This window comes from Lepisosteus oculatus, unplaced genomic scaffold (assembly GCF_040954835.1).
Source record: "Lepisosteus oculatus isolate fLepOcu1 unplaced genomic scaffold, fLepOcu1.hap2 HAP2_SCAFFOLD_477, whole genome shotgun sequence".
In the NCBI taxonomy this organism is placed as follows: domain Eukaryota; kingdom Metazoa; phylum Chordata; class Actinopteri; order Semionotiformes; family Lepisosteidae; genus Lepisosteus; species Lepisosteus oculatus.
The window spans coordinates 32,501-45,091 of NW_027168017.1; the positions used below are offsets into that span (position 1 = coordinate 32,501).

General features: G+C 63.7%; 13 non-coding genes across 13 annotated transcripts in view; all 13 read right to left on the bottom strand.

Moving 5' to 3' along the window:
• The window catches only part of LOC138230042 (U2 spliceosomal RNA), a 191-nt gene extending 160 nt beyond the window's left edge, over positions 1–31 (bottom strand). Inside the window, exon 1 of the small nuclear RNA XR_011186090.1 lies at positions 1–31. This exon is cut by the window's left edge and continues 160 nt beyond it. This is a non-coding gene — a small nuclear RNA (U2 spliceosomal RNA).
• Positions 32–848: 817 nt separating this feature from the next.
• LOC138230043 (U2 spliceosomal RNA) lies at positions 849–1,039 on the bottom strand. The gene has a single exon (XR_011186091.1). It is a non-coding gene; the product is annotated as a U2 spliceosomal RNA (small nuclear RNA).
• An 819-nt stretch (positions 1,040–1,858) lies between these two features.
• On the bottom strand, positions 1,859–2,049 carry LOC138230044 (U2 spliceosomal RNA). The gene has a single exon (XR_011186092.1). It is a non-coding gene; the product is annotated as a U2 spliceosomal RNA (small nuclear RNA).
• Positions 2,050–2,866: 817 nt separating this feature from the next.
• Positions 2,867–3,057, bottom strand: LOC138230045 (U2 spliceosomal RNA). Its single transcript, XR_011186093.1, has one exon. It is a non-coding gene; the product is annotated as a U2 spliceosomal RNA (small nuclear RNA).
• Positions 3,058–3,877: 820 nt separating this feature from the next.
• On the bottom strand, positions 3,878–4,068 carry LOC138230046 (U2 spliceosomal RNA). Its single transcript, XR_011186094.1, has one exon. It is a non-coding gene; the product is annotated as a U2 spliceosomal RNA (small nuclear RNA).
• An 817-nt stretch (positions 4,069–4,885) lies between these two features.
• Positions 4,886–5,076, bottom strand: LOC138230047 (U2 spliceosomal RNA). Its single transcript, XR_011186095.1, has one exon. It is a non-coding gene; the product is annotated as a U2 spliceosomal RNA (small nuclear RNA).
• An 817-nt stretch (positions 5,077–5,893) lies between these two features.
• On the bottom strand, positions 5,894–6,084 carry LOC138230048 (U2 spliceosomal RNA). The gene has a single exon (XR_011186096.1). It is a non-coding gene; the product is annotated as a U2 spliceosomal RNA (small nuclear RNA).
• Positions 6,085–6,901: 817 nt separating this feature from the next.
• Positions 6,902–7,092, bottom strand: LOC138230049 (U2 spliceosomal RNA). Its single transcript, XR_011186097.1, has one exon. It is a non-coding gene; the product is annotated as a U2 spliceosomal RNA (small nuclear RNA).
• An 817-nt stretch (positions 7,093–7,909) lies between these two features.
• LOC138230051 (U2 spliceosomal RNA) lies at positions 7,910–8,100 on the bottom strand. The gene has a single exon (XR_011186099.1). It is a non-coding gene; the product is annotated as a U2 spliceosomal RNA (small nuclear RNA).
• Positions 8,101–8,916: 816 nt separating this feature from the next.
• LOC138230052 (U2 spliceosomal RNA) lies at positions 8,917–9,107 on the bottom strand. The gene has a single exon (XR_011186100.1). It is a non-coding gene; the product is annotated as a U2 spliceosomal RNA (small nuclear RNA).
• An 815-nt stretch (positions 9,108–9,922) lies between these two features.
• Positions 9,923–10,113, bottom strand: LOC138230053 (U2 spliceosomal RNA). Its single transcript, XR_011186101.1, has one exon. It is a non-coding gene; the product is annotated as a U2 spliceosomal RNA (small nuclear RNA).
• An 816-nt stretch (positions 10,114–10,929) lies between these two features.
• LOC138230054 (U2 spliceosomal RNA) lies at positions 10,930–11,120 on the bottom strand. Its single transcript, XR_011186102.1, has one exon. It is a non-coding gene; the product is annotated as a U2 spliceosomal RNA (small nuclear RNA).
• An 815-nt stretch (positions 11,121–11,935) lies between these two features.
• Positions 11,936–12,126, bottom strand: LOC138230055 (U2 spliceosomal RNA). The gene has a single exon (XR_011186103.1). It is a non-coding gene; the product is annotated as a U2 spliceosomal RNA (small nuclear RNA).
• Positions 12,127–12,591: the final 465 nt, after the last annotated feature.

The following is a 12,591-nucleotide window of genomic DNA, read 5'->3' on the forward strand; positions in this document are numbered from 1 at the left end:
CTTGATCTTAGCCAAAAGGCCGAGAAGCGATGCCCGACGCCGGCCTTGGGCGGGCGCGCGGGCGTCCGGCTGGCGCGCAGCGGCGCAGGCCGACGCCTCGGGAGCCCGGTCCGCACGCGGCTGCCGGCCGCCCGGACTCCGCTCTCCCCCTCTCTTGCCTGCCTGCTTGCTCGCCTGCCTGCCCGCCAGTCCCGGGCGGGGGCCCTGCTCTTGGATCTCCTGTCAACGGCCCGACAACGACCGCAGCCGCAGGGGGGCGCCAGCCGGCCGGCCTCCTTAGCTTAGGCCCCTCCCACCAGCAGCAGCTGTGCCGAGCGAGCTGCAAGCGAAAGCGGACCGTCGGCACCTGCGGGCAGAGGCAAGGGGCAGCGCTCTCTCGGGAGGGACGGGGACACACACACACACAGACGCGCGCGCCTGCCCGCCTGCCGGAAAAAAAGGAAGAAAAGGTGTATATACTAAGTTTTTTGGAGGGAAACCGCCCGGCTGTCGAAAGGGGCCCGCCTGCGAGGACGGGGACACACACACACACACACACACACACATACACACACACACACACACACAAAAGCCACGCCTGCCTCCCTGGGAAAAGGCTGAAAAAACTAAGTTTTTTGGAGGGAAAACGCACGGGAGCCGAAAAGGGGGCCGGCCTGCTTGCCCAGAGAGTCGAGACGCGGGAAAGTGCACAGAGGGAGCACGGGAACGGAGACGGGGAGGGGGAGGGGGAGAGAGAGACACACAGATGGACGAGAGACGAGACCCGAGAAGAAGGAGCTCCAGTCCACCTCGCTTGCTTGCTTGCTTGCTTGCTTGCTAGCTACGTCTGTCTTTTCACCGCTGAGAGAAGGTGGTGCACCGCTCCCGGAGGCGCTGCAATACCGGGCCGATGCGTGGAGAGGACGGAGCAAGCTCCTGATCCAGCTCCCTGTTCCAAAAATCCGTTTAATATGTGGTCCCCCGATGGGGGACGTATCAGATATTAAACTGATAAGAACAGATACTACACTTGATCTTAGCCAAAAGGCCGAGAAGCGATGCCCGACGCCGGCCTTGGGCGGGCGCGCGGGCGTCCGGCTGGCGCGCAGCGGCGCAGGCCGACGCCTCGGGAGCCCGGTCCGCACGCGGCTGCCGGCCGCCCGGACTCCGCTCTCCCCCTCTCTTGCCTGCCTGCTTGCTCGCCTGCCTGCCCGCCAGTCCCGGGCGGGGGCCCTGCTCTTGGATCTCCTGTCAACGGCCCGACAACGACCGCAGCCGCAGGGGGGCGCCAGCCGGCCGGCCTCCTTAGCTTAGGCCCCTCCCACCAGCAGCAGCTGTGCCGAGCGAGCTGCAAGCGAAAGCGGACCGTCGGCACCTGCGGGCAGAGGCAAGGGGCAGCGCTCTCTCGGGAGGGACGGGGACACACACACACACAGACGCGCGCGCCTGCCCGCCTGCCGGAAAAAAAGGAAGAAAAGGTGTATATACTAAGTTTTTTGGAGGGAAACCGCCCGGCTGTCGAAAGGGGCCCGCCTGCGAGGACGGGGACACACACACACACACACACACACACATACACACACACACACACACACACAAAAGCCACGCCTGCCTCCCTGGGAAAAGGCTGAAAAAACTAAGTTTTTTGGAGGGAAAACGCACGGGAGCCGAAAAGGGGGCCGGCCTGCTTGCCCAGAGAGTCGAGACGCGGGAAAGTGCACAGAGGGAGCACGGGAACGGAGACGGGGAGGGGGAGGGGGAGAGAGAGACACACAGATGGACGAGAGACGAGACCCGAGAAGAAGGAGCTCCAGTCCACCTCGCTTGCTTGCTTGCTTGCTTGCTTGCTAGCTACGTCTGTCTTTTCACCGCTGAGAGAAGGTGGTGCACCGCTCCCGGAGGCGCTGCAATACCGGGCCGATGCGTGGAGAGGACGGAGCAAGCTCCTGATCCAGCTCCCTGTTCCAAAAATCCGTTTAATATGTGGTCCCCCGATGGGGGACGTATCAGATATTAAACTGATAAGAACAGATACTACACTTGATCTTAGCCAAAAGGCCGAGAAGCGATGCCCGACGCCGGCCTTGGGCGGGCGCGCGGGCGTCCGGCTGGCGCGCAGCGGCGCAGGCCGACGCCTCGGGAGCCCGGTCCGCACGCGGCTGCCGGCCGCCCGGACTCCGCTCTCCCCCTCTCTTGCCTGCCTGCTTGCTCGCCTGCCTGCCCGCCAGTCCCGGGCGGGGGCCCTGCTCTTGGATCTCCTGTCAACGGCCCGACAACGACCGCAGCCGCAGGGGGGCGCCAGCCGGCCGGCCTCCTTAGCTTAGGCCCCTCCCACCAGCAGCAGCTGTGCCGAGCGAGCTGCAAGCGAAAGCGGACCGTCGGCACCTGCGGGCAGAGGCAAGGGGCAGCGCTCTCTCGGGAGGGACGGGGACACACACACACACAGACGCGCGCGCCTGCCCGCCTGCCGGAAAAAAAGGAAGAAAAGGTGTATATACTAAGTTTTTTGGAGGGAAACCGCCCGGCTGTCGAAAGGGGCCCGCCTGCGAGGACGGGGACACACACACACACACACACACACATACACACACACACACACACACACAAAAGCCACGCCTGCCTCCCTGGGAAAAGGCTGAAAAAACTAAGTTTTTTGGAGGGAAAACGCACGGGAGCCGAAAAGGGGGCCGGCCTGCTTGCCCAGAGAGTCGAGACGCGGGAAAGTGCACAGAGGGAGCACGGGAACGGAGACGGGGAGGGGGAGGGGGAGAGAGAGACACACAGATGGACGAGAGACGAGACCCGAGAAGAAGGAGCTCCAGTCCACCTCGCTTGCTTGCTTGCTTGCTTGCTTGCTAGCTACGTCTGTCTTTTCACCGCTGAGAGAAGGTGGTGCACCGCTCCCGGAGGCGCTGCAATACCGGGCCGATGCGTGGAGAGGACGGAGCAAGCTCCTGATCCAGCTCCCTGTTCCAAAAATCCGTTTAATATGTGGTCCCCCGATGGGGGACGTATCAGATATTAAACTGATAAGAACAGATACTACACTTGATCTTAGCCAAAAGGCCGAGAAGCGATGCCCGACGCCGGCCTTGGGCGGGCGCGCGGGCGTCCGGCTGGCGCGCAGCGGCGCAGGCCGACGCCTCGGGAGCCCGGTCCGCACGCGGCTGCCGGCCGCCCGGACTCCGCTCTCCCCCTCTCTTGCCTGCCTGCTTGCTCGCCTGCCTGCCCGCCAGTCCCGGGCGGGGGCCCTGCTCTTGGATCTCCTGTCAACGGCCCGACAACGACCGCAGCCGCAGGGGGGCGCCAGCCGGCCGGCCTCCTTAGCTTAGGCCCCTCCCACCAGCAGCAGCTGTGCCGAGCGAGCTGCAAGCGAAAGCGGACCGTCGGCACCTGCGGGCAGAGGCAAGGGGCAGCGCTCTCTCGGGAGGGACGGGGACACACACACACACAGACGCGCGCGCCTGCCCGCCTGCCGGAAAAAAAGGAAGAAAAGGTGTATATACTAAGTTTTTTGGAGGGAAACCGCCCGGCTGTCGAAAGGGGCCCGCCTGCGAGGACGGGGACACACACACACACACACACACATACACACACACACACACACACACACAAAAGCCACGCCTGCCTCCCTGGGAAAAGGCTGAAAAAACTAAGTTTTTTGGAGGGAAAACGCACGGGAGCCGAAAAGGGGGCCGGCCTGCTTGCCCAGCAGAGAGTCGAGACGCGGGAAAGTGCACAGAGGGAGCACGGGAACGGAGACGGGGAGGGGGAGGGGGAGAGAGAGACACACAGATGGACGAGAGACGAGACCCGAGAAGAAGGAGCTCCAGTCCACCTCGCTTGCTTGCTTGCTTGCTTGCTTGCTAGCTACGTCTGTCTTTTCACCGCTGAGAGAAGGTGGTGCACCGCTCCCGGAGGCGCTGCAATACCGGGCCGATGCGTGGAGAGGACGGAGCAAGCTCCTGATCCAGCTCCCTGTTCCAAAAATCCGTTTAATATGTGGTCCCCCGATGGGGGACGTATCAGATATTAAACTGATAAGAACAGATACTACACTTGATCTTAGCCAAAAGGCCGAGAAGCGATGCCCGACGCCGGCCTTGGGCGGGCGCGCGGGCGTCCGGCTGGCGCGCAGCGGCGCAGGCCGACGCCTCGGGAGCCCGGTCCGCACGCGGCTGCCGGCCGCCCGGACTCCGCTCTCCCCCTCTCTTGCCTGCCTGCTTGCTCGCCTGCCTGCCCGCCAGTCCCGGGCGGGGGCCCTGCTCTTGGATCTCCTGTCAACGGCCCGACAACGACCGCAGCCGCAGGGGGGCGCCAGCCGGCCGGCCTCCTTAGCTTAGGCCCCTCCCACCAGCAGCAGCTGTGCCGAGCGAGCTGCAAGCGAAAGCGGACCGTCGGCACCTGCGGGCAGAGGCAAGGGGCAGCGCTCTCTCGGGAGGGACGGGGACACACACACACACAGACGCGCGCGCCTGCCCGCCTGCCGGAAAAAAAGGAAGAAAAGGTGTATATACTAAGTTTTTTGGAGGGAAACCGCCCGGCTGTCGAAAGGGGCCCGCCTGCGAGGACGGGGACACACACACACACACACACACATACACACACACACACACACACACACAAAAGCCACGCCTGCCTCCCTGGGAAAAGGCTGAAAAAACTAAGTTTTTTGGAGGGAAAACGCACGGGAGCCGAAAAGGGGGCCGGCCTGCTTGCCCAGAGAGTCGAGACGCGGGAAAGTGCACAGAGGGAGCACGGGAACGGAGACGGGGAGGGGGAGGGGGAGAGAGAGACACACAGATGGACGAGAGACGAGACCCGAGAAGAAGGAGCTCCAGTCCACCTCGCTTGCTTGCTTGCTTGCTTGCTTGCTAGCTACGTCTGTCTTTTCACCGCTGAGAGAAGGTGGTGCACCGCTCCCGGAGGCGCTGCAATACCGGGCCGATGCGTGGAGAGGACGGAGCAAGCTCCTGATCCAGCTCCCTGTTCCAAAAATCCGTTTAATATGTGGTCCCCCGATGGGGGACGTATCAGATATTAAACTGATAAGAACAGATACTACACTTGATCTTAGCCAAAAGGCCGAGAAGCGATGCCCGACGCCGGCCTTGGGCGGGCGCGCGGGCGTCCGGCTGGCGCGCAGCGGCGCAGGCCGACGCCTCGGGAGCCCGGTCCGCACGCGGCTGCCGGCCGCCCGGACTCCGCTCTCCCCCTCTCTTGCCTGCCTGCTTGCTCGCCTGCCTGCCCGCCAGTCCCGGGCGGGGGCCCTGCTCTTGGATCTCCTGTCAACGGCCCGACAACGACCGCAGCCGCAGGGGGGCGCCAGCCGGCCGGCCTCCTTAGCTTAGGCCCCTCCCACCAGCAGCAGCTGTGCCGAGCGAGCTGCAAGCGAAAGCGGACCGTCGGCACCTGCGGGCAGAGGCAAGGGGCAGCGCTCTCTCGGGAGGGACGGGGACACACACACACACAGACGCGCGCGCCTGCCCGCCTGCCGGAAAAAAAGGAAGAAAAGGTGTATATACTAAGTTTTTTGGAGGGAAACCGCCCGGCTGTCGAAAGGGGCCCGCCTGCGAGGACGGGGACACACACACACACACACACACATACACACACACACACACACACACACAAAAGCCACGCCTGCCTCCCTGGGAAAAGGCTGAAAAAACTAAGTTTTTTGGAGGGAAAACGCACGGGAGCCGAAAAGGGGGCCGGCCTGCTTGCCCAGAGAGTCGAGACGCGGGAAAGTGCACAGAGGGAGCACGGGAACGGAGACGGGGAGGGGGAGGGGGAGAGAGAGACACACAGATGGACGAGAGACGAGACCCGAGAAGAAGGAGCTCCAGTCCACCTCGCTTGCTTGCTTGCTTGCTTGCTTGCTAGCTACGTCTGTCTTTTCACCGCTGAGAGAAGGTGGTGCACCGCTCCCGGAGGCGCTGCAATACCGGGCCGATGCGTGGAGAGGACGGAGCAAGCTCCTGATCCAGCTCCCTGTTCCAAAAATCCGTTTAATATGTGGTCCCCCGATGGGGGACGTATCAGATATTAAACTGATAAGAACAGATACTACACTTGATCTTAGCCAAAAGGCCGAGAAGCGATGCCCGACGCCGGCCTTGGGCGGGCGCGCGGGCGTCCGGCTGGCGCGCAGCGGCGCAGGCCGACGCCTCGGGAGCCCGGTCCGCACGCGGCTGCCGGCCGCCCGGACTCCGCTCTCCCCCTCTCTTGCCTGCCTGCTTGCTCGCCTGCCTGCCCGCCAGTCCCGGGCGGGGGCCCTGCTCTTGGATCTCCTGTCAACGGCCCGACAACGACCGCAGCCGCAGGGGGGCGCCAGCCGGCCGGCCTCCTTAGCTTAGGCCCCTCCCACCAGCAGCAGCTGTGCCGAGCGAGCTGCAAGCGAAAGCGGACCGTCGGCACCTGCGGGCAGAGGCAAGGGGCAGCGCTCTCTCGGGAGGGACGGGGACACACACACACACAGACGCGCGCGCCTGCCCGCCTGCCGGAAAAAAAGGAAGAAAAGGTGTATATACTAAGTTTTTTGGAGGGAAACCGCCCGGCTGTCGAAAGGGGCCCGCCTGCGAGGACGGGGACACACACACACACACACACACATACACACACACACACACACACACACAAAAGCCACGCCTGCCTCCCTGGGAAAAGGCTGAAAAAACTAAGTTTTTTGGAGGGAAAACGCACGGGAGCCGAAAAGGGGGCCGGCCTGCTTGCCCAGAGAGTCGAGACGCGGGAAAGTGCACAGAGGGAGCACGGGAACGGAGACGGGGAGGGGGAGGGGGAGAGAGAGACACACAGATGGACGAGAGACGAGACCCGAGAAGAAGGAGCTCCAGTCCACCTCGCTTGCTTGCTTGCTTGCTTGCTTGCTAGCTACGTCTGTCTTTTCACCGCTGAGAGAAGGTGGTGCACCGCTCCCGGAGGCGCTGCAATACCGGGCCGATGCGTGGAGAGGACGGAGCAAGCTCCTGATCCAGCTCCCTGTTCCAAAAATCCGTTTAATATGTGGTCCCCCGATGGGGGACGTATCAGATATTAAACTGATAAGAACAGATACTACACTTGATCTTAGCCAAAAGGCCGAGAAGCGATGCCCGACGCCGGCCTTGGGCGGGCGCGCGGGCGTCCGGCTGGCGCGCAGCGGCGCAGGCCGACGCCTCGGGAGCCCGGTCCGCACGCGGCTGCCGGCCGCCCGGACTCCGCTCTCCCCCTCTCTTGCCTGCCTGCTTGCTCGCCTGCCTGCCCGCCAGTCCCGGGCGGGGGCCCTGCTCTTGGATCTCCTGTCAACGGCCCGACAACGACCGCAGCCGCAGGGGGGCGCCAGCCGGCCGGCCTCCTTAGCTTAGGCCCCTCCCACCAGCAGCAGCTGTGCCGAGCGAGCTGCAAGCGAAAGCGGACCGTCGGCACCTGCGGGCAGAGGCAAGGGGCAGCGCTCTCTCGGGAGGGACGGGGACACACACACACACAGACGCGCGCGCCTGCCCGCCTGCCGGAAAAAAAGGAAGAAAAGGTGTATATACTAAGTTTTTTGGAGGGAAACCGCCCGGCTGTCGAAAGGGGCCCGCCTGCGAGGACGGGGACACACACACACACACACACACACATACACACACACACACACACACACAAAAGCCACGCCTGCCTCCCTGGGAAAAGGCTGAAAAAACTAAGTTTTTTGGAGGGAAAACGCACGGGAGCCGAAAAGGGGGCCGGCCTGCTTGCCCAGAGAGTCGAGACGCGGGAAAGTGCACAGAGGGAGCACGGGAACGGAGACGGGGAGGGGGAGGGGGAGAGAGAGACACACAGATGGACGAGAGACGAGACCCGAGAAGAAGGAGCTCCAGTCCACCTCGCTTGCTTGCTTGCTTGCTTGCTTGCTAGCTACGTCTGTCTTTTCACCGCTGAGAGAAGGTGGTGCACCGCTCCCGGAGGCGCTGCAATACCGGGCCGATGCGTGGAGAGGACGGAGCAAGCTCCTGATCCAGCTCCCTGTTCCAAAAATCCGTTTAATATGTGGTCCCCCGATGGGGGACGTATCAGATATTAAACTGATAAGAACAGATACTACACTTGATCTTAGCCAAAAGGCCGAGAAGCGATGCCCGACGCCGGCCTTGGGCGGGCGCGCGGGCGTCCGGCTGGCGCGCAGCGGCGCAGGCCGACGCCTCGGGAGCCCGGTCCGCACGCGGCTGCCGGCCGCCCGGACTCCGCTCTCCCCCTCTCTTGCCTGCCTGCTTGCTCGCCTGCCTGCCCGCCAGTCCCGGGCGGGGGCCCTGCTCTTGGATCTCCTGTCAACGGCCCGACAACGACCGCAGCCGCAGGGGGGCGCCAGCCGGCCGGCCTCCTTAGCTTAGGCCCCTCCCACCAGCAGCAGCTGTGCCGAGCGAGCTGCAAGCGAAAGCGGACCGTCGGCACCTGCGGGCAGAGGCAAGGGGCAGCGCTCTCTCGGGAGGGACGGGGACACACACACACACAGACGCGCGCGCCTGCCCGCCTGCCGGAAAAAAAGGAAGAAAAGGTGTATATACTAAGTTTTTTGGAGGGAAACCGCCCGGCTGTCGAAAGGGGCCCGCCTGCGAGGACGGGGACACACACACACACACACACACATACACACACACACACACACACACACAAAGCCACGCCTGCCTCCCTGGGAAAAGGCTGAAAAAACTAAGTTTTTTGGAGGGAAAACGCACGGGAGCCGAAAAGGGGGCCGGCCTGCTTGCCCAGAGAGTCGAGACGCGGGAAAGTGCACAGAGGGAGCACGGGAACGGAGACGGGGAGGGGGAGGGGGAGAGAGAGACACACAGATGGACGAGAGACGAGACCCGAGAAGAAGGAGCTCCAGTCCACCTCGCTTGCTTGCTTGCTTGCTTGCTTGCTAGCTACGTCTGTCTTTTCACCGCTGAGAGAAGGTGGTGCACCGCTCCCGGAGGCGCTGCAATACCGGGCCGATGCGTGGAGAGGACGGAGCAAGCTCCTGATCCAGCTCCCTGTTCCAAAAATCCGTTTAATATGTGGTCCCCCGATGGGGGACGTATCAGATATTAAACTGATAAGAACAGATACTACACTTGATCTTAGCCAAAAGGCCGAGAAGCGATGCCCGACGCCGGCCTTGGGCGGGCGCGCGGGCGTCCGGCTGGCGCGCAGCGGCGCAGGCCGACGCCTCGGGAGCCCGGTCCGCACGCGGCTGCCGGCCGCCCGGACTCCGCTCTCCCCCTCTCTTGCCTGCCTGCTTGCTCGCCTGCCTGCCCGCCAGTCCCGGGCGGGGGCCCTGCTCTTGGATCTCCTGTCAACGGCCCGACAACGACCGCAGCCGCAGGGGGGCGCCAGCCGGCCGGCCTCCTTAGCTTAGGCCCCTCCCACCAGCAGCAGCTGTGCCGAGCGAGCTGCAAGCGAAAGCGGACCGTCGGCACCTGCGGGCAGAGGCAAGGGGCAGCGCTCTCTCGGGAGGGACGGGGACACACACACACACAGACGCGCGCGCCTGCCCGCCTGCCGGAAAAAAAGGAAGAAAAGGTGTATATACTAAGTTTTTTGGAGGGAAACCGCCCGGCTGTCGAAAGGGGCCCGCCTGCGAGGACGGGGACACACACACACACACACACACACACATACACACACACACACACACAAAAGCCACGCCTGCCTCCCTGGGAAAAGGCTGAAAAAACTAAGTTTTTTGGAGGGAAAACGCACGGGAGCCGAAAAGGGGGCCGGCCTGCTTGCCCAGAGAGTCGAGACGCGGGAAAGTGCACAGAGGGAGCACGGGAACGGAGACGGGGAGGGGGAGGGGGAGAGAGAGACACACAGATGGACGAGAGACGAGACCCGAGAAGAAGGAGCTCCAGTCCACCTCGCTTGCTTGCTTGCTTGCTTGCTTGCTAGCTACGTCTGTCTTTTCACCGCTGAGAGAAGGTGGTGCACCGCTCCCGGAGGCGCTGCAATACCGGGCCGATGCGTGGAGAGGACGGAGCAAGCTCCTGATCCAGCTCCCTGTTCCAAAAATCCGTTTAATATGTGGTCCCCCGATGGGGGACGTATCAGATATTAAACTGATAAGAACAGATACTACACTTGATCTTAGCCAAAAGGCCGAGAAGCGATGCCCGACGCCGGCCTTGGGCGGGCGCGCGGGCGTCCGGCTGGCGCGCAGCGGCGCAGGCCGACGCCTCGGGAGCCCGGTCCGCACGCGGCTGCCGGCCGCCCGGACTCCGCTCTCCCCCTCTCTTGCCTGCCTGCTTGCTCGCCTGCCTGCCCGCCAGTCCCGGGCGGGGGCCCTGCTCTTGGATCTCCTGTCAACGGCCCGACAACGACCGCAGCCGCAGGGGGGCGCCAGCCGGCCGGCCTCCTTAGCTTAGGCCCCTCCCACCAGCAGCAGCTGTGCCGAGCGAGCTGCAAGCGAAAGCGGACCGTCGGCACCTGCGGGCAGAGGCAAGGGGCAGCGCTCTCTCGGGAGGGACGGGGACACACACACACACAGACGCGCGCGCCTGCCCGCCTGCCGGAAAAAAAGGAAGAAAAGGTGTATATACTAAGTTTTTTGGAGGGAAACCGCCCGGCTGTCGAAAGGGGCCCGCCTGCGAGGACGGGGACACACACACACACACACACACATACACACACACACACACACACACACAAAGCCACGCCTGCCTCCCTGGGAAAAGGCTGAAAAAACTAAGTTTTTTGGAGGGAAAACGCACGGGAGCCGAAAAGGGGGCCGGCCTGCTTGCCCAGAGAGTCGAGACGCGGGAAAGTGCACAGAGGGAGCACGGGAACGGAGACGGGGAGGGGGAGGGGGAGAGAGAGACACACAGATGGACGAGAGACGAGACCCGAGAAGAAGGAGCTCCAGTCCACCTCGCTTGCTTGCTTGCTTGCTTGCTTGCTAGCTACGTCTGTCTTTTCACCGCTGAGAGAAGGTGGTGCACCGCTCCCGGAGGCGCTGCAATACCGGGCCGATGCGTGGAGAGGACGGAGCAAGCTCCTGATCCAGCTCCCTGTTCCAAAAATCCGTTTAATATGTGGTCCCCCGATGGGGGACGTATCAGATATTAAACTGATAAGAACAGATACTACACTTGATCTTAGCCAAAAGGCCGAGAAGCGATGCCCGACGCCGGCCTTGGGCGGGCGCGCGGGCGTCCGGCTGGCGCGCAGCGGCGCAGGCCGACGCCTCGGGAGCCCGGTCCGCACGCGGCTGCCGGCCGCCCGGACTCCGCTCTCCCCCTCTCTTGCCTGCCTGCTTGCTCGCCTGCCTGCCCGCCAGTCCCGGGCGGGGGCCCTGCTCTTGGATCTCCTGTCAACGGCCCGACAACGACCGCAGCCGCAGGGGGGCGCCAGCCGGCCGGCCTCCTTAGCTTAGGCCCCTCCCACCAGCAGCAGCTGTGCCGAGCGAGCTGCAAGCGAAAGCGGACCGTCGGCACCTGCGGGCAGAGGCAAGGGGCAGCGCTCTCTCGGGAGGGACGGGGACACACACACACACAGACGCGCGCGCCTGCCCGCCTGCCGGAAAAAAAGGAAGAAAAGGTGTATATACTAAGTTTTTTGGAGGGAAACCGCCCGGCTGTCGAAAGGGGCCCGCCTGCGAGGACGGGGACACACACACACACACACACACATACACACACACACACACACACACACAAGCCACGCCTGCCTCCCTGGGAAAAGGCTGAAAAAACTAAGTTTTTTGGAGGGAAAACGCACGGGAGCCGAAAAGGGGGCCGGCCTGCTTGCCCAGAGAGTCGAGACGCGGGAAAGTGCACAGAGGGAGCACGGGAACGGAGACGGGGAGGGGGAGGGGGAGAGAGAGACACACAGATGGACGAGAGACGAGACCCGAGAAGAAGGAGCTCCAGTCCACCTCGCTTGCTTGCTTGCTTGCTTGCTTGCTAGCTACGTCTGTCTTTTCACCGCTGAGAGAAGGTGGTGCACCGCTCCCGGAGGCGCTGCAATACCGGGCCGATGCGTGGAGAGGACGGAGCAAGCTCCTGATCCAGCTCCCTGTTCCAAAAATCCGTTTAATATGTGGTCCCCCGATGGGGGACGTATCAGATATTAAACTGATAAGAACAGATACTACACTTGATCTTAGCCAAAAGGCCGAGAAGCGATGCCCGACGCCGGCCTTGGGCGGGCGCGCGGGCGTCCGGCTGGCGCGCAGCGGCGCAGGCCGACGCCTCGGGAGCCCGGTCCGCACGCGGCTGCCGGCCGCCCGGACTCCGCTCTCCCCCTCTCTTGCCTGCCTGCTTGCTCGCCTGCCTGCCCGCCAGTCCCGGGCGGGGGCCCTGCTCTTGGATCTCCTGTCAACGGCCCGACAACGACCGCAGCCGCAGGGGGGCGCCAGCCGGCCGGCCTCCTTAGCTTAGGCCCCTCCCACCAGCAGCAGCTGTGCCGAGCGAGCTGCAAGCGAAAGCGGACCGTCGGCACCTGCGGGCAGAGGCAAGGGGCAGCGCTCTCTCGGGAGGGACGGGGACACACACACACACAGACGCGCGCGCCTGCCCGCCTGCCGGAAAAAAAGGAAGAAAAGGTGTATATACTAAGTTTTTTGGAGGGAAACCGCCCGGCTGTCGAAAG